Source organism: Pogoniulus pusillus, chromosome 6, assembly GCF_015220805.1.
Source record: "Pogoniulus pusillus isolate bPogPus1 chromosome 6, bPogPus1.pri, whole genome shotgun sequence".
Classification (NCBI taxonomy): domain Eukaryota; kingdom Metazoa; phylum Chordata; class Aves; order Piciformes; family Lybiidae; genus Pogoniulus; species Pogoniulus pusillus.
The window spans coordinates 26,321,575-26,348,831 of NC_087269.1; the positions used below are offsets into that span (position 1 = coordinate 26,321,575).

General features: G+C 45.4%; 1 protein-coding gene across 8 annotated transcripts in view; it reads right to left on the reverse strand.

Moving 5' to 3' along the window:
- The window catches only part of PCDH15 (protocadherin related 15), a 1,224,756-nt gene that overhangs the window by 1,026,343 nt on the left and 171,156 nt on the right, over positions 1 to 27,257 (reverse strand). For 7 of the 8 annotated variants that reach the window (XM_064145003.1, XM_064145009.1, XM_064145013.1 and 4 more), the window contains one exon: positions 5,025 to 5,261. The gene's annotated coding sequence lies outside the window, so the exon portion shown is untranslated. Of the gene's footprint in view, positions 1 to 5,024; positions 5,262 to 22,281; positions 22,329 to 27,257 lie in introns of those variants that run through there. The other variant, XM_064145007.1, reaches the window with a different exon arrangement.

Here is a 27,257-nt window from a genome sequence, read left to right on the forward strand (position 1 = left end):
CAAGATCATCTAGTTCCAACCCCCTGCCTTGAGCAGGGATACCTGCCACTAGACCATGGTGGACAAGGCCACATACCACAACCCCACTTGAGTAGTAAGGGACCTTCAAGATCATCTAGTTGCAAACCCCTGCCATGGGCAGGGATACCTGCCACTAGACTATGGTGGTCAAGGCCACATGCAACCTAGCCTTGAACACCTCCAGGAAGGAGCCATACACAACTTCCCTGGGCAATCTGCTCCAGTCCTTCACTACCCTCTCTGTAAAGAATATCTTCTTAATCTCCAGTATTTTTGTTTTTAACTCAGAAAGATCACCTTTTCTCTCCTGAACAACTGCAGAAGAACCTGTGGTCTTTAAGCAAAAATGAAAGACAGAGTTATTGTGATTCAGTCACAACTTAACCATTTCAGAGGGGATAACAATTGATAATTTTTAGCTGCCTTAAAGAGAAAACATTGCTTAAAGTATCTGAAAGATGAAATTGCTATCATATTTTGGAACAGGACCTGGTTGGCTCTCTGGGCTGCAAGTGCACACTGCTGGCTCCTGTTCAGCTTCTTGTTCAGCAGCACCCCCAAGTCCCTCTCCTCAGGGCTGCTTTCCAGCCACTCAGTGCCCAGCCTGCATTTGTGCTAGGCATTGATTGCCTCCACCCAGATTCTGGACCTTGCACTTAGTCTTGTTGAATCTCAGGAGGTTGGCTTGTGCTCACCTCTGCAGCCTGTCCAGGTCCCTCTGGATGGATTCCTGCCCTCCAGCCTGGCTGCTGCACCACACAGCTTGGTGTGGTCAGCAAACTTGCTGAGGCTGCATTCAGTACCACTGTCCATGGCACCTCCTATAAGTTTCCTCCTATAAACAACATAAGGCTGACAGCCTTTTGCTGATCCTTTGACTTTGGGTTGGGTGACACTGCTCTCTTGCTCCATCACTACCCTTCCTTGTAGCCAAAGCCAACTTTTATGATGCTCTTACATTGTCCAAGGGAGCCATAACTGAGAGCACTAAATAAATTTGCTTGAGAAATTTATATGAGATTTGAAAGTTTAATGCAACTGCCAAAGGATTTTGGAGTGCTGGGAGAATGAATCTTAATACCCATTAAATGTATTGATTCAAATCAAGCTTCCAGGCGTCAGCGTAGGTGCCACTGCTAAGAAATAAGGAGTTGCCAGGAAATCTCTATGCAAACCTGAACTTGGTTGCCAGCTTTTGTCAAAGAAAAAAAAAAATAGGGGGGACACTGAAAAAAAGAAGTGTGTGGTCTCTGTGCCAGCAAATGCAGTCCTAATAGATTGTCTTCCACTACCTGGGAATGCTTTTCATCAGCTAAGGATGAAACTGCATTCTTTAAGTCTGGCCCTCAAGGGACAGAATTCAGAATAGATTTTTTTTTTTTATCTGTACATAGTTTTGTTATTAAATTACAGATGAAAGAAGTTTCCATCTTTAAAGCCTGGGGGTTTTGTTGTTGGTTTGGTTTTGTGGTTTGAGTGAGTTTGAAGCTAGCTGGGATATTTTGGTGAGAAGAATTAGGTGACAGGCTGTGAAAAGGAAACAATGGTGATGTCTGCTGCACTCATAGGCTTGCTGAGATGGATGAAAACAAGAACACAAACAATAGATAGCAGAGTTCCTCTGGCTGCTTCCCTTCTCTCTCTAACCTGCTGTCTGTGTGATTCCTTCCTAACCCCCCCGGGTGATTCTCCAAACTCACTTTGAACATAAGGCAAAGTCTGGGGTAAGACAGAGGGGTGTAAAGGAGATGGAAGGGTGGTTGGGAGCCTCTCCTGGGGACTCTGGTTTCTGGGAGGGCTGTTGTGTTTCTGCAGTACTTTTTAACTTGCCTGTTTCTGTCTATAGCTGTACATATTCTAAGTAACCTGCTTGTATATTGTGCTGAGCTGGAAATGCTTCATTCAATTTTCAAGCTCAGCTGAATCTAGTCTGGGGGATTTCATAAGAGTGAGGGGTGGGGGTGTTGTTTGTGGTGGCTTTGTTTATTTTTCTTATTCTTGTTTCTGTTTTATTTAGAAGTTGCAACTGGTTGAAAATAGAAACCATTTTTCAGCCATTCTATGCTAAACAGAGTCTAATCTTGCTGCTAGTTCTGCTCTGGATTTTATTTTCCTCAGAATAATTGAAATTTAACCTTGTAAGAGAGAAAAAAAATCAAACAAAAAATACCACCTCCCCCCCAAAAAAAATCAAAGAAACAAAACCAACCCACAAAACAAGAGTGAACAAAACACCTAACAAAATCAAACCAAAGCCACACAAAACCCAAAACACACCTCTAACGTTATGTAAGTTTGATGGTTTGAGTGTTACCTGCTCCCCTTACACTTAAGAAAAATCACCCAGCCTAGATCAAGCTGATCTGGAAATGAAAGAATGAAGATTTCTATTTCCAGCTTAGCACAATCTACAAGTAGGCATTTACAACAGATACAGCTAGAGACAGAAATAGACAAGGTAAAAAGGCAATACAGACACACAACAGCCCTCCCAGAAACCAGAGTCCCCAAGAGGGGCTCCCAACCACACTTCCACCTCCCTTCCACCCCTCTACTTTATCCCAGACTTTGCCTTACATTCAAGGTGAGTTTGGAGAATCACCCAGGGGGGTTAGGAAGCAGAAGGATTAGTTACACAGACAGTAGCTTAGAGAGAGAAGGGAGACAGCCAGAGCCAGAGAGCAACTCTGTTATCTATGTTTGTGTTCTTGCTCTTATCCATCTCAGCAAGCCTATGAGTGCAGTAGACATCACCATGATTTCCTTTTCACAGCTGATCCTCTAATTCCTCTCACTAAAATATCACAGCTAGGCTCAAACTAGCACAATAGGAAACCCTCAACAGCATGTCAGAATTAATGTAGATTTGTAATTTTGCCCAACAAACACAGCCTTTCTGTTGTTAAATTACAGTTATTCTCATATACAATAGCTACTCCAATGTAAATTATTAATAGGGAGTAACTTGTTCTGGTTTAATTTGCTATTTGTGATATTACTCTGCAAATGATTTTCATTTTAACCTATGACAGTGATATAAATTGTAGCTTAACATTTTCCAGTTGAGTCAATTCTAACCCTGTTTCCTTGACCAAAAAGGACAAATTCTGACTAGGTAGTATCTAATACATTAACCTACCAATCTATTACATTTTAATAGGTTCAGAAGTGGATAAATCATGTGGACTGACAAAGTAAATAGATGTGAATATGAAAAATGCTGTGCACTGCAATGAAGAACCTGGAGGTACTGGTAGATAGTAGCTAAACATGAGCCAGCAGTGTGTCCAGGTGTCCAGGAGAGCAAATGGTATCCTGGCCTGGATCAGGAACAGTGTGGCCAGTAGAACAAGAGAGGCTATTCTGCCCCTGTGCTTAACACTGCTCAGGCCACACCTTGAGTCCTGTGTCCAGTTCTGGGCTCCTCAATTCAAGAGAGATGTTGAGGTGCTGGAATGTGTCCAGAGAAAGACAACAAAACAAGTGAAAGGCCTGAAACACAAACCCTATGAGGAGAGGCTGAGGGAGCTGGGGGTGTGCAGCCTGCAGAAGAGGAGGCTCAGGGCAGACCTCATTGCTGTCTACCACTATCTGAAGGGAGGCTGCAGCCAGGTGGAGTTGGGCTCTTCTGCCAGGCAGCCAGCAAGAGAACAAGGGGACACAGTCTCAAGTTGTGCCAGAGGAGGTCTAGGCTGGATGTTAGGAGGGAGTTGTTGGCAGAGAGAGTGATTGGCATTGGAGTGGGCTGCCCAGGGAGGTGGTGGAGTTGCTGTCCCTGGCGGTGTTCAAGCAAAGCCATGGTCTAGTTGACTGGATAGGGCTGGGTGCTAGGTTGGACTGGATGATCTTGGAGGTCTCTGCCAACCTGACTGATTCTATGACTGACAAAGGAAATAGATGTGAATACAGAAAATCCTGTGCACTGCAACGAAGAACATCAAGTTTTAGATGACAGCACCAATAAAACTCAGACTGTGCTACTGAGCTTATCATGAACAAAAGTGGTGAATCTTTTACAACATTTAATTCCATTCCCCACAGAGCAGCCTTAGCAGCCTTTCAGTCAACCACCAGATGAGCAAATACTGAAATGTCACCCTTAGAAAACGACTTCACACGAAACACCTACCTCTTGCTAGTGAAGTTATTTTGCCAGTGAAATGCAGAATTAGGTCAACATGTAGAAATGGTGCCATTCCTAGCACTTTGTTTCTGCCTGGAATGGCTTTCTGCCCTTTACTCTCTCCCCGCCAGCACACTGTGCTGTAACATACTGCCCACTGAACACACGACAGCAAGACTGCTCCTAATACACATAGGACAAACCACAGCCTTCCTAATGCTTTCTCTACTCTGACCACAGCCTTCCTCCTCAGTTCTGATTGTCAGTTATAATTGCATATACCACAAATTAAACCATAGATACGACTATTTTTATCAGCTTACAGCAAAAAAAAAAAAGGCAAGAGGGAAACACTACTTTCATCCCTTTGGCCATTCCTGCAAGCCACCATAAATGTCTGAGCTAGAGCCATGGTGCTGTTTGCTGAATGCTCTATGAATTTGATGCAAAAGCATTAAGTAATGGGACAACTGATCTATTTTTCAAGCTATTTTTTCAACATTTCATTCTTAGTCTCTGTATTTTGTGTTTGCTTCATATCAGCCTCCTACCAAGGATCCCGTCATAATCCTTTCCAGTCTGCCTCCAGCTTTCAACCATTTTCTTCAGTCTCTGCATCTCTCCATTTCTCTTCACTAAGCTGTCAGGTAAGAGTCATCTGCTTGGAAATGTTTGTTCCAAAGACATTTGGGCACCAAAAGTGCCCTAAAACCAAAGTCTAAGAACAACGATCAAGGTAAAGCAAATTAAGAGGTGTGCTTCTTCAGGTAACTTTTCATAGTAAAGGCAAGTCACCAATTTATTTGATAACAAGGCTGTGTTCCATGAATCTAAGAGATAAACAAAGACTGAAACAAAAAAAACCTACAGAAAATCTCACCTTTCAGTCATGGGCAGTCACTGAAAACTCCAGGTGAATGCACTATATATTCCTTCTGTTTTTCTGGGCAATCTTCTTTCACAGCTTCTTCACTTCTGCCTTGCTAGCTGGACCTTACTCTAGGTCTGTGCAGAAGAACCCAATGCATTGTCTCCAGAGCAGATATCTTCTTTTATTCACCAGTGTTCAGCATGTTGCTTGCAGTGCTGAAGCCAATTATCAGCCCACACATCAGCTCTGTGAAAGAAAAAGTGGGGGTAAGCCAGGGCACATGGACACACCTCAGGCTGGTCAGACTGACAGACCCCCATCATGCTGCCAGAGCAAAGATAAATCTCAAATGCTGGACTGATCAAGCAGAGCTGTCTGTAGAAAGAAGACAACCCATGAATTCAGGTCATTATGGCAAAACTGCTTCAAAACCATGAAAACAGGGATGAGCTGGTATCAGATAAGCAATCATAGAGCCTAAGTTGGATATAGAACAGATGCTCGGAACAGAACTTGTTTAGCCTGAATGATTCCAAGCAAAGTGCTTTCCAAACTGATTGGCTCTCTGAAGATGAGATAAAGGACTTTATTCCCATTATAGAATGTTAGGAGTTGGAAGGGACCCAAAGAGATCAAGTCCAACCCCCCTGCCAGAGCAGGATCACACAACCAAATCTCTCCTCTTTCTAGACTGGCAGTAACCTGCCACAAAAATCCTTGGAATTTTTCTAGAAAAAGAGTTCTGCTCAGTGCACTGCTTTTCAGGTGGGAAGAAAAAACACCCTAAATTCTTACTACTTGTCGTTAATTGCAGCTTAGACCCCTGTGATTCCTCAATGAACACCAAAAAGTTCCACCTAAGCATGAGGAGGAACCTAATTCAAAGTGATGAACATTAATTCAAGGGTGATGGAGCATTGGAACAGGCTGCCCAAAGAGGTGGTGGAATCTCCATCTCTGGAGACATTCAAAACCTGCCTGGACACATTCCTGTGTGACCTCACTGCTGTCTCCAATTACCTAAAGGAAGGCTGTAGCCAGGTGGGGTTGGTGTCTTCTGTCAGGCAAGCAGCAACAGAACAAGGGGACACAGCCTCAAGCTGTGGCAGGGCAGGTCTAGGCTGGATGTTAGGAAGAAGTTGTTGGCAGAGAGAGTGATTGGCATTGGAATAGGCTGCCCAGGGAGGTGGTGGAGTCGCTGTGCTTGGAGATGTTCAAGAAAAGTCTGGCTGGGGCACTTAGTGCCATGGTCTGGTTGATTGGACAGGGCTGGGTGCTAGGTTGGACTGCATGAGCTTGGAGGTCTCTTACAACCTGGTTGATTCTATGACCTTCTCTAGGTGAACCTGCCTTGGTAGGGGGGTTGCAATTCATCTCCAGAAGTCCCTTCCAATACCCCTACCATTCTGTGGTCAGGGAACAAGTCAGTCCTGGGAGCTTTGACCTTCTAAACATGCCCCAAAAACTAGAACCATGACAGAAGAGTATGGTAATGGGCATGATGCAGTTGGAGACTCTGCTGCTTTGCTCCTTTGTGCTGTGCAGCATGCAGGGTTTTTTTTTCTATGATTCTATCACCTTCTCTTGGTGAACCTGCCTTTGCAGGGAGGTTGGACTTAACCTCCAGAGGCCCCATCCAGCCCCTACCTGTCTGTAATAATAAAAGTATGTCCAACAGCATGCATTAGAACACAGAGAACACAATGGGATCATTTCTTGTGTATACTCATCAGAACCAGAAGTGGACTTTAAGTAGAGATCATTTTGTGGAGACTTTTACTTAAGAAAATAGGAAGTGCAAGTCTAGCTCTGTTTAAATATTACTCTCTTGAAAAGAAATTTGCAATAAAATACAAAAAGTATAAACTGACTAAAATACACATCCCAAAATAGTACTTGTTTGATGCAGGTAGAAACAAGTGAAGCACACTGCAATGCATTTATTTTTTTTTAATGTCCTGGAGTCCTGTATACCCCAAAATTCCTCTCCCACTGTGGTTTGGATGGGAGGAAAAGGCTTGAAAAACCTGATTCCCCCCCTTGCCCTGCAGGTGTGAAGGGGGGGAACAAAAGGCCCTTCCAGCATGAGGGGTGTCCCATGCAGATATCTGCGCTGGAATCTGGCTGGGGATTGGCTGTGGTCTTCACGCCTGGGCAGTGGTAACTCTGCTCTTTGTCTAGGAAGGGTATAAATATTGGGGTGCTTTCCACTTTGGGGTTCCTGCCTGTGCTAGTTAGAAGCAAGCTAGAATGTTTTGGTAAAAGAACTAGATAACAGGCAGTGAAATGGAAACAATTGATGTCAACTTCTCTCACAGTCACGCTGAGAGCTCAGGGAAGAAGAAAAAAAACATTCTCCATTTTGTCTTTCACTCTTGCTTTTGCCTTAGACCGAGACACATCTTTCTAACATCACTGCTTTCTAACCCTGCTCCCTAACCTCTTGGCTGCACCTCTCTTCTTCCTGAGAACTGGGGTAAGGTTGAGAGGGGACGGGGGCAGCGTTGGGGTGGTTTGAGAGCCCCTCCTGGGGACTCAGGTTTCTGGGAGGGGAGTTGTGCTTTTGTATTGTTTATCCTTTGTATATTTCTGTATATAATTGTATATAACTGTATATATTGTAAATAGCTGCTTGTAAATTCTGCTAGCTGTAAATAAATTGCTTCATCTATATTCCCAGGGTCCGTCTGAGTTAGCTGGGGCAAATACAAAGTGTGGGGGGGTGGGTAAGAGCCCAAACCATCACACTGCCTTAGAGTTCTCCCCCGCCTGGATAGGTCCTGCAGAAAGAGTCCCCTGGCGCTCCGAAGGACAAGCTCCTGAGGGACAGGACAGTCCCTGCTTTGGACAGCTCCCCACCATAACCACCCCCTTTATGCAGGCTTCAGAGGCCTTAACGAGCTTCCTCTGAGAGCGAGAGGACAAGCATCTGGACGACCCTTTCTCTTAGCCAGCCTGACTCACCTGTAAGGGGTAAACTTTTGGCTCAGCCTGATCAATAGTGGGGAATGTTATGTTTAGTAGCTCAGCCTTTTCCAACTCCTGACGTCCAAAATAGTCAAATTTACCTACGGTATCCTTGCAAGATCTTCTCAAATTGAATCTGCTAATTACAACTAAATTAACTTCTGTGCATAGTTTTGGGAGCAGGTTTTTGGGAAAACAAAATAACTCCATTTTTCTATATATTCCTGACTCAGCTGCATTAATTCCCTGCCTCCACAACATCTACCCCAGGAAGTTAATGCAGCAGCTGATAACTGCTACTGTGGCACACTGTTTAACTCATGTACCACAGGTAAATGGCACAGCAGTGCACATCTACCATCCCCTACCCAGGCCACATTAACACTGGGCTATCTTAGCCAGCAAAGCTTGGAGCTGAGCAGCAAAGAGATGCTGTACAAACAAATGCAGCACCAAAAGAAAAACAAGGCCAAGGAGTTACAGAATCATAGAATCAATGTCAGGGTTTCCTCGTTGGTGCAGGGACCGGAACGATGCTGTGACACCAATGTGATGCATAAGTCGAACGTTTATTGCAGCTAAAAGCAATGCTTATGAAGAGAGCTAATACAATGTGCATAATTCTGATAGGTTACACAACAGGGTATGGGCTGTCCACACACCCTGGTAACAAATCTTACTGACCAGCCCCCCTTAGTCCCCTCACGCAGCTTCTCTGCCATCATTTTCAAGGTTACTTTCCCTGCAGCTGTACTCCTGTGTCCTAATGTTACCCTGCTTCTCCTATTTCAGATCACTCAATGCTGCCCAAAGCCCAACAAATCAACCAGGTTGGAAGGGACCTCCAAGATCATCCAGGTCAACCTAGCACCCAGCCCTATCCAGTCAACCAGACCATGGCACTAAGTGCCTCATCCAGGCTTTGCTTGAACACCTCCAGGGATGGCGACTCCACCACCTCCCTGGGCAGCCCATTCCAATGCCAATCACTCTCTCTGACAACAACTTCCTCCTAACATCCAGCCTACCTCCCCTGGCACATCTTGAGACTGTGCCCCCTTGTTTTGTTGCTGTTTGCCTGGAAGAAGAGACCAACCCCCACCTGGCTACAGCCTCCCTTCAGGAAGCTGCAGACAGCAATGATACCACCCCGAGCCTCCTCTTTTCTAGGCTAAAGAACCCCAGTTGGTTTGGATTTATTGTTTGGTTAGTTGGGTTGTTTGGGTTTTTTTTTTCAGTCAGGTTTTCTTAATAAAAAGAAATACTAATTGATGCACAACTGTCTTTTTACAGATAAAGAATAAAAAGCTCTGGTTTAAATGAGAAGAGAAAGAAAACTGCAATGCTATGGTTAAAAACGCTAGGAACACAATCTGTAATGACTTTTGTGAGTAGGGAAGCAGGGTAGAACAGTAAAGCTCCTTCAGTCACGCAGGAAATCGTGCCTGAAACGAGCATTCAGCTTCCAAATTACTTTCTATTCACAAATGCTCAAACTGCTATAGACCTTCAGTAGTATAAACCTCTCTAGATCAGGAATTAGGTCTTTAATTCTTTGTCATAGCAGTTAAGATGCTTGTTTAAGCTGAAGAAGAATAATCCTGACTTGTTTGATGCAAAGAAAACCACAGCCACTCACAGGCCACACAATATCCCTCAATCACTGTTGATATGTGCTTAAAATTCTAATCATCACCAAGTTCAACACCAGACCATGGGAAAACTGATTCAGCTCCTAAGCATGGTCAGCAGTATGCAACACAACCTTTCTGAAGTTTCTAAACCAAATTCACCTACACAGAAACACAGTGAAAGAATCACAGAATGTTAGAGGCTAGAAGGGTCCTGTTCAATATCTTTATTGATAATCTAGATGAGGAGATTGACTCCAGCATCACTAAGTTTGCAGATGATACCAAGCAGGTGTGGATCTGTTGGAGGGTAGGAGAGCCCTGTAGTGGGACCTGGGCAGGCTGGATGGGTCAATGGGATGAGATTGAACAAAGCCAAGTGCAGGGTTCAACACAAGTGTTGAAGTATTTCAGGTTAATTTGCAAGGGGAAATAAAAATTGACATCAAAATACAACTCTAAAATGCAATGTTTGGAATTGGCAGGGTTCAAAGAGAAGGTTTCCTGGCAGGTGCCTGTAAAATGTATACAAAATAAAATATAGCCTAAACATCAGAAGTGAGTGAGTAAAATACTGGCTGGAGGGCTGGGCCCAGAGAGTGGTGACGAATGGTGCCACATCCAGTTGGCAGCTGTCACCAGTGGTGTTCCCCAGGGAGCAGTGCTGGGCACAGTCCTGTTCAATATCTTGGCAGGCTGGGAGGGCAGAGGCCAATGAGATGGCATTTAAGAAGGCCAAGTGCCGGGTTCTACACTTTGGCCACAACAACCCCAAGCAGTGCTACAGGCTGGGGGCAGAGTGGCTGAGAGCAGCCAGGCAGAGAGGGCCCTGGGGGTGCTGGTAGAGAGTAACTGAAGATGAGGCAGCAGTGTGCCCAGGTGGGCAGGAGAGCCAATGGCATCCTGGCCTGAATCAGGAACAGTCTGGCCAGTAGGACAAGGGAGGTTATTCTGCCCCTGTACTCAGCACTGCTCAGGCCACATCTTGAGTCCTGTGTCCAGTTGTGGGCTACTCAATTCAAGAGAGATGTTGAGATACTGGGAGGTGTCCAGAGAAGGGCAATGAAGCTGGTGAGGGGCCTGGAGCACAGTCCTGTGAGGAGAGGCTGAGGGAGCTGGGGGTGTGCAGCCTGCAGAAGAGGAGGCTCAGGGCAGACCTCATTGCTGTCTAAAACAACCTGAAGGGAGGCTGTAGCCAGGTGGGGGTTGGTCTCTTCTCTCAGGCACCCAGCAGGAGAAGAAGGGGACACAGTCTCAAGTTGTGTCGGGGGAGGTCTAGTCTGGATGTGAGGAGGAAGTTGTTGTCAGAGAGAGTGATTGGCATTGGAATGGGCTGCCCAGGGAGATGGTGGAGTTGCCATCCCTGCAGGTGATCAAGCAAAGCCTGGATGAGGCACTTAGTGCCATGGTCTGGTTGATTGGACAGGGCTGAGTGCTAGGTCGGACTGGGTCATCTTGGAGGTCTCTTCCAACCTGCTTGATTCTATGACCTCAAAAGATCATCTAGTCCAACCTTCCTGCCAGAGGGGTGGCTCCCTATAGGAGCAGGATCACCTATACCTGATCACACTGAAGAAGTGAAGTCTCAAAGTCAAGATATTGTAAACATCAGATTTTAATTACTGGTGCAAACTCTGAGGTACATATTCACCACACCACCATCTGGAATCACATTCTTCCGCTCCAGAAGGCTCCTGCCTTAGGCTTAGTACCAAAGAGGGGAGAATTAAGTAATAGTACGTCCAGAACTTCTGAGTATTTGAATTCCTAACTTAAATGCTTTGATTATAGCCTCTGTAGATGATGTGCACGTACATATACAGGCATGTATCACCTCTGTGTCAAATGCTTCACAGCTCAAAGAGAAAGATTCTTCCCAAACAGGCTGACATGCCAAGACTCACTTTCCATCAAAAATATTCACCATCCTCCTCCTTCTTATCAGAGTTTTGAAAAATAAAACCCCCACCAAGTGCACAGAACCTTTTCTGCAGACAAGTGACATTTAGCCCACTGTTCCTTCACATCTCTGGCAATCTTCCACTGCACAAGTGTAATAACCTTACTGAAAAATTTAAAGGTGAGAACTCTGAGAAATATGTCAAGGACTGGGGGAGAAAAACAGTTTGAGAGAGGAAAATCCATTCCAAAATAAAATGAAAACCAAGAGCAAATCCATTATGATTTCCATATTTCATGACTACCACAAAGTCATGACAAAGAAAAATAAGTGAAACAAGCACCTTCTCAGTAATTTTTCTGAGACAAAACACCTGAAAGTCTTCTTTAGTTAAGCAAACAAGTAAAGACTTAGCAACTGAATCACTTTGTCCCAGGAGCACTCAATCCTAGTCATTTTGTCTATGCAAACACATATGCAGACAGTTCTCTGTTTTCCAGAGGAGTATGTGTCTGGAGAGAAGGCTCTGAGGAGACCTTGTTGTCACCTTCCAGTATATTAACAGGACCTATAAAGAGAGCTGGGGAGGGACTTTTTAGGATGTCAGGTAGTGATAGGACTGGGGGAAATGGAGAAAAAACAGAAGTGGGTAGATTCAGATGGGATGTTAGAAACAAGTTCTTCACCAAGAGGGTGGTGAGACACTGGAACAGGTTGTCCAGGGAGGTTGTGGAAGCCTCATCCCTGGATGAGGACTGGATGGGGCTTTGAGCAACCTGATCTAGTGTGAGGTGCCCCTGCCTGTAGCAGGGGGGGTGGGACTAGATAATATTCTGGGGGTCCCTTCCAACCCTGACAATTCATGGAATCACAGAATCAACCAGGTTGAAAGTGACCACCAAGATCATCCAGGCCAACCTAGCACCCACCCTGTCCAATCAACCAGATCATGGCACTAAGTGCCTCAGACAGGCTTTTCTTCAATGCCTCCAAGGATGGCGGCGACTCCATCACCTCCCTGTGCAGCCCATTCCAATGCCAATCACTTTCAAGAACTTCCTCCTCACATCCAGCCTAGACCTCCCCTGGCATAACTTGAGACTGTGTCCCCTTGTTCTGTTGCTGCTTGCCTGGCAGAAGAGACCAAGCCCTACGAGGAGAGGCTTAGGGAGCTGGGGTTGTTTAGCCTGGAGAAGAGGAGGCTCAGGGGTGACCTTATTGCTGTCTACAACTACCTGAAGGGTGGTTGTGGCCAGGAGGAGGTTGCTCTCTTCTCTCAGGTGGCCAGCTCCAGAACAAGAGGACACAGCCTCAGGCTGCGCCAGGGGAAATTTCGGCTCGAGGTGAGGAGAAAGTTCTTCACTGAGAGAGTCATTGGGCACTGGAATGGGCTGCCTGGGGAGGTGGTGGAGTCGTCGTCCCTGGGGCAGTTCAAGGCAAGGTTGGATGTGGCACTTGGTGCCATGGTCTAGCCTTGGGCACTGTGGTAAAGGGTTGGACTTGATGATCTGTGAGGTCTCTTCCAACCTTGGTGATACTGTGATACTGTGTGATACTGTGATACCAACCCCCACCTGGCTACAGCCTAATTCTATGATTCTATGTGTGCATGCACACACGTGTGAGGAAGGAAACTGAGATACTACAATACAACACTTCATAGAATCACAGAATGGTTTGTGTGGGAAGGAATCTTAAAGATCTTCCAGTTCCACAAACTTTGCCACAGGCAGGGACACGTTCCACTAGACCAGACTACTCAAGGCTGTCCAACCCAGCCTTGAACACTTTCAGGGACAGGGCATTCACAATTTCCCTGGACAGTTCCAGTGTCTCACCACAGAATCAGAATTACAGAATATACCTGGTTGGAAGAGACCTGCAAGGTCATCCACTCCAACCCTTGACCCAGCACTGAAGAGTCAATACTTAACTATGTCCCTAACCACCAAGTCCATATGCTGCCTGAATGCCTCCACGGATGCTGACTCCTCCACCACCCTGGGTAGACCATTCTAATGTTTGAGAAGCTTTACAGTGAAGAAATACTTCCTACTATACACCTTGAACCTCCCCTGAAGTAGCCTGTAATCATTTCCTCTAGTTTTGTCACTTGTCACCAAGGAGAAGAGACTGCCCCTTCTTCACTACATCCTCTCGTCAGGTAGTTGTAGAGAGCAATGAAGTCTCCCTTCAGCCTCCTCTTCACCAGCCTCTCACTATAAAGAATTTCTTCCTCACTTCCAGTCTAAATCTGCCCTTTTTGCTCAACATTTGATCAATATGTTTCCCCTCTTACCAATTTTAAACCAACAGAATTTCTTCTCTTATTTTGTTTTTTTTTTCTTTATTTTCTCTTCTCTTCATTGATCTCATTGCTGCCTACAACTACCTGAAGGGAGGCTGTAGCTAGGTAGGGTTGGTCTCTTCTCTCAAGCAACCAGCAATAAAACAAAGGGACACAGTCTCAAGCTGTGCCAGGGGAGGTCTAGGCTGGATGTTAGGAGGAAGTTCTTGCCAGAGAGAGTGATTTGCACTGGAATGGGCTGCCCAGGGAGGTGGCGGAGTCATCATCCCTGGAGGTGTTGAAGCAAAGCCTGGATGAGGCACTTAATGCCATGGTCTAGTTGATTGGAGAGGGCTGGGTGCTGGGTTGGACTGGATGAGCTTGGAAGTCTCTTCCAAGCTGGTTGGTTGATTCTATGATTCTACAAATTTTCATGTAGAATTTCCAGTAGTGAGGATGTTTCCTGTGGGATGACACACTAAAATTCATCAAATGAAAACAGATTAAAGCCCCTACCCTATATGGGTAAAGACAAATCATCTGAATTCTGGTGACAGTCCTTGATTCAGTTATAACAGAACTGCATGCTTCAGTACCTCAGGAACCTTTAATTGATTTCTTTTCTCAGGCATCATCAACTGTGAAAAGGAAATAAAGCTTCACCATCTGTATGCAGGAACTTCATTTGGGTAGGAATTCAGGGTTGCTTTTATATCAGGAAAACAAAAAAAATTAGCATGTGATTTACTGTGAACAGAAGAAACAGTTGCTGTCTGCTCAGAAAGTTAACATGAGCAAAGCCTGTGACTTTGGTCAGGTGCTGGAATAGGTTGCCCAGGCAGGGGGTGGTGTCACCATCCCTGGAGCTGTTCAGGAAACTCTGGGATGCGGTTTAAGGGTGTGAGAGTTGAAACCGATCTCCCTTGTTCATCAACAAAGATAAAGATTGCCTTTGTTATCCTCCAGGGCTCAGAGGAGGTGCTTGGCTGAAAACTCAGGGATGAAAATCAACAGACAGAGCCTTTGCAGAAATTCCTGGACCTCAGCCTGGCTTGAATGCCCAGGATGTGCACATCTTATGCCACCTACCCTGAAGAGAAAAGGCTTGTGTGTATTTGGGGTATGGACAGGTAAGCAGCGCAGGGAGGGGACAGAGGCCCTCCCCGGTGCTGCCACTGGGCCTCTGTGAATGCATGAGAATACACAGAAAGATTTCCTGGGGAGCTGCACCTCCTTAGACACCCATGTACAAACTATAAAAAGATATGAGCAATGCCTGCCAAAGGGCAGACCTCCAGGTGTGGACCTCCACCAGAGCTGCACATCCACCAGAAGAACTCCTGATGCACTCCACAGAAGAACATCCCTGGGCCATGCACAAGTCTCTCTCTCTCCCCACCATCTGTGGTTGATGGTAATGTAATCCCTGCTCTTTCCCTTCCCTGCTTTTCTCTTTTTCTCAAATCTTCTCTTTCTCCATCCCCTTCTCTCCCTCTGTTGTCCTTTAATAGGTAGTTTCGTGGTGATCTCTGGTCTCTTTTGCATCTTCATTTCCCAACACAGAAATCTATAAGAACAGATCTTGCTCCTCTGGACAGAGATATTGTTAATCTCTGGTCTCTGGACCTTGACAAATGGTCACGGTGGTCTTAGGTTGATGGTTGGACACGAGGATCATAGAGGTCTTTCCCAACCAGAGCAATTATATGATTCTATGATTTAAGATGTACCCTTTCAGATCATTCCCTTAGCGTCAGCCTCCCTATGGTGTTATAGGCAAAAAGCCAAACCTGATAAGAACAAGTAGGCTGATGAAACTACAGGAAAGAGAAAGATCAAAGAAAGCAGGAGTGGATGAAAAAATGTAAACCAATTATATTCACAACTTTTTGCCCAGTCACTGCATCTTCCTAGGTCAGAAGCCTGAGTTCAGGAGTAAATCTCATCCAAACATGGTATCATGCTTCTAAATTCAGTTTTGAAGATGGAAGAAAGTAATAATATACATGGGGACAAGACCAAAAAGAGAACTTGGGTCATGGTATCCAAATGCAAACTAAGAGCAGCAATTACATGGAAAGAAATACTTTTAAGCAACAGACTTGTCTGACTCAAAACTTGTATCTCCTACTTGTTCTCCTCATCCTCTGTACGTTCTGTCAAGAAATCTTCTTCCAAAAATGCTGCCTGCATCTCTTTAGCAATGCATCTACTTCATACCAAGTCTTTTTTATTCTTTTCTTTTTTCTCCTTCTTACTGTAAAATTCTCCATTAACAGAATAACACCAAATTGCAGAATAGCAGGGTTTGCAAGGAACATCTAGAGGTCACCTAGTCCAACCCTTGCTGCTAAAGCAGGGTCACCAGCAGCAGTTTGCCCAGGATCACAATATCCAGGAGGGTTTGGAATCCCTCCAGAGAAGGAGACTCCACAAGGTCTCTGGACAGCGTGCTTCAGGGCTCCAGCACACTCACATCAAAGCTTTCCTCCTGTTCATATGGAACCTCCTGGACTCCAGTTTGTGCCCACCTGCCCTTGTCCTGTGGCTGAGTTCCATGAAAAAAGTCTAATGCCATCCTCTTGACACTCTATTTCATAGAAGCATAGAATCAACCAGGTTGGAAGAGACCTCCAAGATCATCCAGCCCAACCTAGCACCCAGCCCTAGCCAGTCATCTAGACCATGGCACCAAGTGCCTCATCCAGTCTTTTCTTGAACACCTCCAGGGACGGTGCCTCCACCACCTCCCTGGGCAGCCCATTCCAATGCCAATCACTCTCTCTGTGAAGAACTTCCTCCTAACATCCAGCCTATACCTACCCCAGCACAACTTGAGACTGTGTCCCCTTGTTCTATTGCTGGTTGCCTGGGAGAAGAGGCCACCCTCCACCTGACTACAATGTCCCCTAAGCCCTCTGAGGCTGTTTTTCTCCTGGCTAAACAGCCCCACGCCTCTCAGGCTTTCAATCTCACAGAGATGCTCCAGTCCTCTCAGCATCTTTGTAGCCTCCAATGCACTCTCTCCTGTAGTTCCCTGTGTCTCTTCAACAGGGAAGCACAAACCTGGTTAGAGTTGAGTGCACTTCTTGCTTCAAAACTCTTACATTTCTGTTGCCAGGAGAGACACACAACAGTATGATCTCACCCTGATGCACTTTGGGCACCATGACAAAACTGGGAACTCCACAGGCAGTTGGCACCACAGCCCTTCAATCTCTTGACAAGTATGGGTGGTTAAGGAAAGGAAGGGTGATGGCTACTGGAGGTTGCAACCAAGCTGTGAAAGAAGATGATGAAGTGGAGCCACCTTCTACAGAAATACAGCAAATGCAGATCACAGTACAAATACAGCACCAAACAGCACAGGCCCACCACAGAAAGATTCCCTCCTTTAGATCACAGCCTGACTACATGATTCCAACTCCCAAGTTAAGTATCTTTACACCAGGTGAAAAGGACAACTGCCAATTCAAAAGGCATCCTGAAACAGCAACTCCTGCCTCATCCTGGTGGGTTTAAAATAGGTATTGGTGAATGAGTGGCTGAGAAAAGAAAAAGGTCTTCAATTACATCTGAGAGCTCTCCAGGTCTGCATAAAGTCACTGAGAGGCAGCTCAAAGTGGGAGCACCAGTTTGAGCAAGGTTCACAGGTGGACACGTAGCCAGCGACCTACTTTTCTTGAGAGGTCAGCCCCATCTGCATCTTTGGTCTCTTAAGGACTATTTTGCATTTATAAAAACTAGACTCAAGTTTCTCTTACCACAGGCTGCTTCAGCAGTACTGCTCCACAGACAGAAATTATAGCATTAACAATTGCCAAAACTGAGATCATTTGGAACTGCACAGTGTGCCCAGGAAGGCCAACAGCATTCTGGCCTGGATCAGAAATGGTGTGAGCAGCAGATCATGCCTCTGTACTCAGCACTCCTGAGACCACACCTCAAGTACTGTGTCCAGTTTTGGTCACCACAGTACAGGAGGGACACTGAGGTGCTGGAGTGCTGCAGAGTAGGGCGACAAGGCTGGGGAGAGGTCTGGCAAACATGGCCTGTGAGGAGCAGCTGAGGGAGCTGGGGGTGTTTAGTCTGGAGAAGAGGAGGCTGAGAGGGGACCTTATTGCCTTCTACAGCTACCTAAAAGGAGGTTGTAGTGAGGCTGGGGCTGGTCTCTTCTCGCCATTTACTCATGGTAGGACAAGAGGAGGTGGCCTCAAGTTGCATCAGGGGAGGCTTAGGTTGGCTGTTGGGAGGAAGTTGTTTCCTGAGCGGGAGGTCAGGCACTGGAACAGGCTGCCCAGGGAGGTGGTGGAGTCATCATCCCTGGAGGTGCTTCAAAGGAGAGTGGATGTGGTGCTTGAGGCTCTGGTGTAGTGATGAAGGCTGCTGGGATGAAGGTTGCACTGGCTGATGCTGGTGGTGCTTTCCAAGTATAGTGATTCATAGTGATGAGATGTTGTGCTGAGGGGTTTGGGTTAGTCAAGGACTTGTCAGTGTGGAACTAATGATTGGACTCAAGGAGCTTGAAGGGCTTTGTCAGTCTAAGAAATTCTGTGATTCTGTGAACTGGTGATTGCAGGAAGAAAGAAGTAACACAGTAAACAGCTGCCAGCTGCAGGTGAGACTGCAGATCCATTGATCTATTGCATCCACTTAAACTCCAAGCCTCAAGCAGAGTTTTGTACCTGTGCCTGTGATCTACCCCTTGAATAAGAATAGTGCCTGTAGGTCTGCTACACACAGGTCTGCTCTATGATCTACCCCTTGAACAAGAGTAGTGCCTATAGGTCTGCTACACGTAGAGACAGTCTTCCTAACTTCCACCCCTCTAAAAATTAATCCTACTGCCAAAATTTTCCTCAGAACAACCCTGGAATTGCTCAAAACACATCATGTGTAATCATGAAGCCATGTATGGGAGGTAATGGTTCAAACCCTGGCCCTAGCAGAGATATGAAAGCCAGGCCTACACTGCAAGCCTTAAAAGGTATCAGTTGAAAACGACATTTTTTCTTCACTGCAGAGAAGACACACTCAGACAAAACACCAGTACTAAAAAGGCAAACCTAAAAGAAAAAGAAAATAACACAGAGGGTATCAGCAAGACATTGACAGAGCTCTCTGCCATCAGCTTGACCATTTTGGTTGACATACGGGAAGCACATAATAGGTAGGCTGTCTCTTAATCCTACCTCTTACTGTCCTTCTCTTCCAGTGGCACTAGGACATCGATAAAAATACACTGTATGGAAATCTATCATCTCTAGCAGTACTAAAAAACATTTGGTGCTTTTTATATTGCCTTGAAGCAGGTATTAAATCAGACCACAATAATCCCATGAGCTGATGTATTTAAAAGTCTAAGTGATGAAGAAAGCTTTCTGCAGCCCACTTTTTTTCAGTATCTGCAGACCTGTGGCTGCTTCTTTCTGTGTGATAGGAGATGGGAAAAAAAATTAAATGCCCTCTGTCTGCTTTAAGTGATCTGTCACAGACATGTCCTTCAGATAGTGAAGATAATGCCACTATCATTTATTCCATACTCTTAGCAAGGTCTTCATGGTCTTTAAATCTTTAACAGTAGGCTTGCTCTGGACTATGAGGATACAGTTTACAAATAACTAACTCCACTGAGCCTGTAAAGATTTTTTAAGACAGGGTGTGAGAGTCTAAATCATCTCTCTCTGTTGATCAACAAAGATAAAGATTGCCTTTGTTAACTTCCCAGGCTCAGAGGAGGTGCTTGGCTGAAAGCTCAGGGATGCAAATCAGCAGACAAAGCCTTAGAGGAAATTCCTGGACCTCAACTTGGCTTGAATATGCACATTTTATGTCAGCTACCTCAAAGAGAAAAAGGCTTATGTGTATTCAGGGTACGGACACGTTAGCAGCTCAGGGAGGGAGTGGAGGCCCTCCCCCAGTGTTGCTGCAGGACCCCTGTGAATGCATGAGAATACAGAGGAAGATTCCCTGGGGAGCTGCACCTGGACACCTCGCTAAAAAAAACTGTATAAAAAGACATGAGCAATGCCTGCCAAAGTGTGCACCTCCACCAGACCAGCACCAGAGCTGGACCTCCACCAGAGCACCACCAGAAGAATTCCTGAAGAACTCCACAGAAGAACATCCCTGGGCCACACACACATTTCTCTTTCCCCCGCCATATGTGACTGATGGTAATATAATCCCTGCTCTTTTCCTTCCCTGCTTCTTCTCTTTTGCTCCGTTATTGTCTCTCTCTTTCCCTCTGTTTTGTGGTGATCTCTGGTCTGGCTTGCACCTTAATTTTGCAACACGGAACTCTATAGGAGCAGATCTTGCTCCTCTGGACAGAGATATTGTTAATCTTTGTTCTCTGGATCTTGACACAGGGCCAAAAGATTCTCAAGTGAATTTCCAGACATTCTGTATCTGAACACCTACTTGCATTTTAACCTAAACCCATGGCAGATCATATGTTTTAGCAGACATATTGTTGAGGAATGCTAAACCAGCTTACAGGATAAGCTTTCAGATACCAACGAGGTAAGGCAAGCCATAGAGACAGTCTACACACAAACTCAAGAGTTGTGAAGCCGCCACAAAGACAAACGCCGCCAGATTCTCTCCCTGCCACTCGAAAGGGTTGCTGTAAGAACCATATGTGAGACATCCCGGGGATTTTCTCCCTCACCAGCAGCAACGGTAAAGAGCATACAGAGAGGCACAAGGCATCTTACACACATAAACATATATCCTTGTTTTGTCACGCTCCTTGCCCATCTGGAAAACATCAAAATTAAGTTTCAAGAAAAAGCATGAAATGCATCACAGGTATATCCAGTATTTTCCTTGGTTGCCTTGTTGAATTTATTGCCTGACAGATTTTGTGTTCCATGGGAAACATAAATCTCCAAAGCAAGCAAAGTAACACAAGTCCTATGAGGAGAGGCTGAGGGAGCTGGGGGGTTGCTTAGCCTGAAGAAGAGGATGCACAGGGGTGACCTCATTGCTGTCTACAACTACCTGAAGGGAGGCTGTAACCAGGCACGGTTGGTCTCTTCTCCCAGGCAACCAGTAAAAGAACAAGAATATAAATATAGATAACAGAGTCTCTCTCTGGGCTCTGGCTACAGGCACTTCTCTCCCTAACTTGCTGACTAATCCTTCTGCTTCCTAAACCCACTTTGAATGTAAGACAAAGTCTGGGGTAAGGTAGAGGGGTGGGAGGAAGACAGAAGGGTGGTTGAGAGCTCCTCCTGGGGACTCTGGTGTCTGGGAGGGCTGCTGTGTTTCTGTATTACCTTTTAACTTGTATATTTTTGTATCTGTTGTAAATACCTGCTCAGGTATTGTGCTAAGCTGTAAATATAAAGCTTCATTTAATTTCCCATAGCTGGCTGATTTTCCAAAGGGGGGGGGGGGGGGGAAGAGGGGGGGAGGAAACACCCAAACCATCACAGCCAGGAAGGTATAGGCTGGATGTTCTTCATAGAGAGAGTGACTAGCATTGGAATGGGCTGCCCAGGGAAGTGGTGGAGTCACTGTCCCTGGAGGTGTTGAAGCAAAGCCTGGATGAGGCACTTAGTGCCATGGTCTGGTTGATTGGACAGGGCTGGGTGCTAGGTTGGGCTGGATGAGCTTGGAAGTCTCTTCCAACCTGGTTGATTCTATGATTCCAAGTTAAAATTTCTGTAGAAGACCAGAAGTTGGGCTACATGTTTTTTTCACATTCTACTTGAATTTCAACTGCAACATTTCTCCTTCTAACTCAAGGCAGCAAGAGAGTTCAACCTGGAGCCAGGTTAAAAAAAAAAATATCCCACTCCAAAACAACAAAATAAAACTAAATATCACATTCCAAAGCACCAAATATTTAACCTGCTGTAAGCTCACATAAATTTGGTCTGCATTACCTTTCAGTTTTTGTCTCAGCTGGAGGGAATCCAAACAAATACCTGAATTTCCTGTAGGAATTCCCTCTCTCCATCTTGAAGTTTCTAAATTTAACCACTCACTGCTAATACGTAATGAAAGCTCTGAAGGTAGAGAAGGTTCCAATGGTTATTCCAAGAGCAATGAATACTACGTCACTTCCCATTTCTCAGCAGGGTCAGTGCTGTTAAACAGAGCAGAGGCACCACAGGTGCCAGGTGGGTATGTGTCTTTACAAGGTGGTTCTCTTTAATCTGATAGTGTCATAGCTTCCACACCTTTTGCTCAGAAAAGCAAGTGGAAGACTGTCTCAGTTCTAATTTAAATTTCCCAGAAACTCAAATATAGTTGATAGAACCAATAACAATTTATAGGATGCCCTTCCCTCTTCCCCTTTCTTTCCCAAAGAAAAGGAATTGGATGGAGAGAGAGGAAAGGTAAAGCAGACCCAAATAAATAATCTCACTGCGATTTGGAAGTTAAAAGAAGAAAAGTTTAACAATAAATCAAAGGTGTGTGAGGTAGGGAAGTTACAAAGGTACAGGGAAGGGAAAACAAGATACAAACCATGTAAATAGACAACCAGATTTGACAGCGATGGGTTTTGTCCGCCTCGCAGGTGACTGCCATGTGGTGAAACAAAGAGCAGCAAGAAATAGAGTGGTGGTTGATTGCTGGCAAGCAGGAGGCAGGGAAAGAGAAAAAACACAAAGTCCCCCTGCTTTTATGGATCTTAGACAGGAAGGAGGAGTGGGCTAAAGCACCATCACCTGGTAGTGTTCAGACTCACCCCTGGGGAAGGGTCAAGACCACCTGGGGTCAGGTTCAAGATCACTCCCTCAGGTGTGGTAGCTCTGTACAAAGACTTTTAAAGAAGCAAACATTTCTATTAAGTCCAAGTGCTCATTTTAATCACCTACATTTTTTACAGCATTTGAGTGTAGTCAGATAATATGCATGTTATAAAAGGGCAGCTGGGGGAAAATGGTCTGTACTGATGTGATAGTAACTTAAATTATACAGATAAAATATTTCTGAAAGCAATAATCCAATTAAAAGTACTGGAAATCACCGTTAATTGTGGGTGGAAACCTTCTCATTTGTCCTGATTGCTCGAGCCATCGATATATCATCTACTGAGCCTATGCAACAGGTGGAGAGAATCTAAGTACTGAGGGAGATGCTTTCTCTGTCTGCTACGCAGACGCAGCTTTTCTGCTCGTTCTCTTCTGGGAATCCTCTGCCTGGTATCTCCACATTTCAGAATCAGAAAGAGATTTCAATTTCTTTTCTGGCATTAACCACGACACAGTTGGTTCAGCAGAGAAATGCCAGATATCAGAGAAACATAGAATCAGTCAGGGTTGGAAGGGACCACAAGGAACATCCAGTTCCAAACCCCATGCCGTGCCCAAAGCAGGCTGGCCACAGCCTCATCCAGCCTGGCCTTACGCACCTCCAGCCATGGGGCCACAACCGCCTCCCTGGGCAACCCATTCCAGCCTCTCACCACTCTCATGCTCAACAGCTTTCTCCTCATGGGCATCCTGAATCTCCCCACCTCCAACTTTGCTCCATTCGCTCTATTCCTGTCACTCCCTGAGAGCCTAAAAAGTCCCTTCCCAGCTTTTTTTGGAGGCCCCCTTCAGATACTGGAAGGCCACAAGAAGGTCACCTGGGAGCCTCCTCTTCTCCAGACCAAACAGCCCCAACTCTTTCAGTCTGTCCTCACAGCAGAGCTGCTCCAGCCCTCTGAGCATCCTTATGGCCCTGCTCCGGACACACTCCAGCATCTCTATAACCTTCTTGTCCCAGGGGCTCCAGAACTGGATGCAGTACTCCAGGTGGGGTCTCAGCAGAGTGGAGCAGAGAGAGAGAATCACCTCCCTTGCCCTGCTGGCCACACTTCTCCTGATGCAGCCCAGGCTCTGCTTGGCTTTCTGGGCTGCAAGTGCACACTGCTGGCTCCTGGTGAGCCTCTCATCCAGCAGCACCCCCAAGTCCCTCTCCTCAGGGCTGCTATCATATAGCTTCTGAATGGGTGGGATTGACAGAACTTTGCTCCTGCCCCTCCCTCTCTCTGCTCATATTACAGATTACTTTAAACTTATTTTCCTAACAAAATTGGATTTGTCGATATATGCAGTGGGCTTTCAATACAGCTATTGTTGAGGGAAATGTCAGTACTTCAAATATGATTCTTGATGTAGCTCTCACAGGATATTGAGAAATAGCCAAGCAAATGTATTCCTCGTATATAAATGTCAGTTTAGGTATTAAAAAGAATTAAATCTCATGAAGAGAAGTCTATGCACCCTATATCCAATGTGACGGCTCGGATAAAGAACGAAACTAAATCTCTTTCATATGAGACTACAGGCAGTGGAGGATGTCAGTGGCCTCCCTTATAAATGGAACTGCATATTGCAGATAAAAATAATTTTACAAAGCTCTTTTTATTGTGGTCATAAAGCCTAAAAACGTGATGAAATCAACCCATATTAGAGTTTAACATACAATAAACCTGAAGCTATTACATCCCTAGCATGCTGGATATTTCGAAGGAAGACATAATCACCACATAAAAATGCATCTTACATCAGTGATGCTAGACCTGTATTCTTATAAGCCAGGAAGTTTTCAGCAGCTCTCTACCAGAGTCCCTCCACACAGTCAACAAAGCCTCCATTTATGGAAGCTTGAAAAACGCTGGAGAAAAGTTGAGGTCCTTGCATGGGTAAATAATTGGCTATAAAGACAGGAAACAGAAGGCAGGATTAAAGAGTCAAAAGTTTTGTTAGGGCAGTCAGCTCACTGAGGCAGCCTTGCAGACAGCCAAGCTGGAGCTGTGGTATTCAACATATTCCTAATTAGTGTGGGAAGAGAATGACAAGGAAGGTGACATTCTGTGGATGATACTGAGGTAGTTAGGACAGTAAAGATGGAGACCACCTGTGAAGATCTGCAGCTGGACCTTCCATGTTTCAGTGACTGAGCAATCAAAATGATAGATGGGATGCAACAGGAAGAAATGTAGAGTGATGTACCCGGGGGGGGGAAAAATCCTGACTTTACATACCAAATGATGGACACTGTGCTGAATACTAATAGGCAGGGATGGTAACGTGTGGCTGCAGCTATTAGGTCTACAACAAAATTGGCTCAGTCTCCTTGCCAGTCAAAAAAAGAATTTTGAAATAATTAGAGAAAGGATAGAATACAACATGAAAAAAAAAACCCTCCTACTTTTATGCTTTATAAACCCCACATCACTTTCTTCTATGTAAATCTGACTCCCCCACCTCAAAATACAAAGATAAAGGGTTCAGGGAAGGGCAGGAAAGGTGAGACCCATTTGTCAGCAAAGACAGATGACTCAGAAGAGGGATGACAAAGGTCTAGCAAAACCAGAGAAAAGGTGAAAGCCCAACCTGGTGCTCACTGTCCCTCTCAGGATTCAGTCTGGAGGAGCACCAGCAACAGCCTAAACCAAACCAAAGGCAGTGGTTTCCCTACATGGCCTGATTAAGCTGGGAAACTTTACTGCAAAACACCAAGTTTTCACATGGGTCTAAGTTAGAACTGTAGCTCTGGCTCCTCAGCTGCACCAACTTGTGCAGGCTGTGCAGGACATTTCTGAGGAACTTTATTGCACGTTTGATCTAAACTCACACTGTCATACAGCTACCTGCTTTTCAAGAGAAGAACATTATAAATGATGCAAAGGCATAAAACCTCAAGAGTAGTGTCCATGAGTAGCAAAGGAGAACCCCCCATCTTGAGCTTAAAATGGTTGTGAGACAACTCCAGCATTCAATATTGAATGTGAATGTAAGAAGAAAAAGAGTATGCTCACAGTCACTCTTGCAGTTTGCCTTGGTCAGCCTCAAGCACTGAAGAGGACATTAATTAGAGACCTGGCCTGTGAATTCACCTGGTGATTTCCACTGCCCTACCCTGGGCGGCAGGATCCACTCAGATGCTCTTTGGACATCGCAGAGCTCCAGAGGTTATGTTGTCCAACCATGAGGGTCTGAGCCCTGCTCTTTAATCTCTGCCAACCTCTATAACTTATTTATATTCCCAGAACACCCTCCAACCTCACTGCAGGCTTCACCTGCATACCCTGTAAACTCCTTTTGGCCTGGCATATTCCCTCATCTTTCTTTTTGTCAATGAATACAATCATCTGGTCAAAAGAGTAATCCATGGGCCAGGTGATCTTCACTCAAGTTAGCAACAACAGGTTACATCTAAACACACAAGTGAATACTGAGCACATGTGAAACAGATTATCAAGACACATTAAGGTCTTTGCGTTCAGGGCTCTTGTGATGGCTTGGCTGTTCCTTGCTCCACCCCGCCCCACTTAAGAAAATCACCCAGACTAGACTCAGCCAAGCTGAAAATTGAATGAAGCTTTCTATTTCCAGCTTAGCACAATATCCAAGCAGGTATTTACAATAGATACAGCTAGAGACAGAAATAGACAGAAAAAGTAATACAGAAACACAACAGCCCTCCCAGAAACCAGAGTCCCCAGGAGGGGCTCCCAACCACCCTTCCACCTACTTTCCACCTTTCTACCTTACCCCAGACTTTGCCTTATGCTCAAGGTGAGTTTGGAGGGTCAGCCAAGGGGGTTAAGAAGCAGAAGGATTACTCAGACAGCGAGTTAGAGAGAAAAGTGCAGATGTTGTTATCTATGTTTATGTCCTTGTTCTTATCCATCTCAGCAAGCCTATGAGTGCAGCAGACATCACCATTGTTTCCTTTTCACAGCCTAGCATCTAATTCTTCTCACCAAAATATCCCTGATAGGCTCAAACTATCACAGCTCTGAAAGCCCAGCATCAAAATTCTAGGCTCCACTGAGACTAGAGGTCTAATTAATTTCCTGAAGGTTATACAGACAGCTTGGCAGAGATCACAATCAGACTTCAGTCTTGGGTAGTATTTTAATTGCAAAGTATCACTGCCACAAACAGATTTATTTTCTTAGTTCTGCTCTACTATAAATAACAAATGTTCCCTTGCAATGAATGGAAGCTCATTATGTGCTCCAGAAAATCACAGAATCATAAAATCAGTCAGGGTTGGAGGGGACCACAAAGATCATTGAGTTCCAGCCCCCCTGCCATGCCCAGAGACACCCTACCCTAGAGCAGCCTGCACACAGCCTCAGCCAGCCTGGCCTTAAACACCTCCAGCCATGGGGCCTCAACCACCTCCATGGGCAACCCATTCCAGGCTCTCAGAACTCTCATGATGAACAACTTCCTCCTCACCTCCACACTGAGTCTCCCCACCTCCAGCTTTGCTCCCTTGCCCCTAGTCCTGTCACTCCCTCACAGTCTAAAAAGTCCCTCCCCAGCTTTTTTGGCAGCCTCCTTCAGATACTGGAAGGCCACAAGAAGGTTATTTGGGAGCCTCCTCTTCTCCAGACTGCACAGCCCCAATTCTTTCAGTCTGTCCTCACAGCAGAGCTGCTCCAGCCCTCTGAGCATCCTCCTGGCCCTTCTCTGGACGCACTCCAGCATCTC